We start from the raw sequence: 1862 nt of genomic DNA on the forward strand, positions 1-1862 counted from the left end.
CCTCGTGATCCGCCCGTCTCGGCCTCCCAAAGTGCTGGGATTACAGGCTTGAGCCACCGCGCCCGGCCTAACTGTAGGTTTTTTGTAGACGCACTTTATTAGGTTGAAGAAGTTCTTTATTCTTATTTTTTCCACGAGTTATTTTTTCTCAAATAGGTGTTTAATTTTGTCAAGTGCTTTTTCTGCATCGATTAATATTATCATGTGACTTTTTTCTTTTAAGAATGTTAAGATCATGGGTTACATTAATGGATTTTAAAATATTTAACCAACCTAGGATGAATCCCATAGTATACAATTCTTTTAAAATATTGCTGAATTCTACTTGCTAATATTTTGTAAATTTTTTTGCATCTATATTCATGAGGGATATTGGTCTGCAGTTCTCTTTTTTGCACTGCGTTTTGTATGGTTTTGGTGTCAGTGTAATAGCGATTTCATAAAATGACTTGGGAAGTGATCTCTTTTATTTTCTATGTGACATTATATGGAATTAGTATTGATTCTTCCTTAAACAGTTAATAGAATTCTCCAGTGACACCTTATGGGCCTGGAGATTTCCTTTTTCAGAGTTTTAAATTTACAAGTTCAATTTCCTTAATAGTTATAAGGCCATTCAAATGATCTATTTCATATTGGGTGAATTGCGGTAGTTTTTGTTTTCTGAGGAATTGGTTCATTTCACACCTAAGTGTCAAATTTATGTGTGTAGAGTTGTTTGTAGTATTCCATTATTATCCTTTTTATATCTCCAGGGTCTGGACTGATGTTCCCTGTTTCATTTCTGATAGTGCTCACATTTTCCCAGGAAAGCCTTATGAACCACCAGTGGATCCAGGTGGATCTTTAACTAGCATAAAGCTTCCAGGAACTGGCTATGCTCCACTTGTCCTCACCGGGGAGTGACAGAATTGTCCCTCATTGCTACTTTTCTGCCTTATTTTCACTCTGCCCAACCTGGTCCCACTGGATAACTCACTGTCACAAGAACAGTTCTGCCTTGAGCATTGCCATTCATACATCTGTGTTTCTGAAATCTTCCCCGAAAAGAAAACTCTGTACTGCCTTCCCTGCCTGTTTGAATTCCATCTGCCCTTCAGGGCCAGATCGAGTACCTCCTTCCTAGCAAGGTCTTCTCTAACCATCCCAGATCAAACTCATAGCCTCTCTGAACTCCAGCAGGAATCCCTGTCCATGCCATTGACCAAGCCCTTCAGTAGCTTTATCTCTGGACATCATATTGTTTAGGAACACAGGCTCTTGTCAAGACATACCTGGGCTTCAGTCTTGGCTCTGCCATTTCCTAGCTGCATGACGTGAGACAACTGACTTCACTTCCTTGAATCTTAGTGGCCTCCTCTGTAAAATGAGAAGATAGTCTGCCTGTCAGAGTTGTTGTAAAGATCAAATAATGTGTCTTAAAAGCTATTAAGTATGAAATAAATATTAGGGATATTCCAATACAATAATAATTAAAAATCAAGGTTAAATGGGAAAATATTTATAAAATAATATTGTAATAGAAGAATTATAAAACTGCAGGTAAGGTTAGAAAGATCCAAGAGTGTGTGCATGTGTGTGTTCACAAACATACCTAAAAGAATGGGAAGACACACTTCAAAAACAGTCTAAATGATGATGGTTAGCTCTAGGTAATGGGCTAATTGCTGGGTTTTATTTTCTGTTCTATATTTTAAATTTTTTTGGGATGGGACTGCAATAGATTTATAACTTAAAATATTATTTAAAAAAGAAAATGAAGATCTGATGATATGTTATTATTTGGTTATTTATACTGCACCATACTTTAGAAAGGGTTTAAAACAGCATACAGTATAGCAAGTTAAAATTAAAATATAAAA

Source organism: Rhinopithecus bieti, unplaced genomic scaffold, assembly GCF_001698545.2.
Source record: "Rhinopithecus bieti isolate Rb0 unplaced genomic scaffold, ASM169854v2 scaffold_49727, whole genome shotgun sequence".
In the NCBI taxonomy this organism is placed as follows: domain Eukaryota; kingdom Metazoa; phylum Chordata; class Mammalia; order Primates; family Cercopithecidae; genus Rhinopithecus; species Rhinopithecus bieti.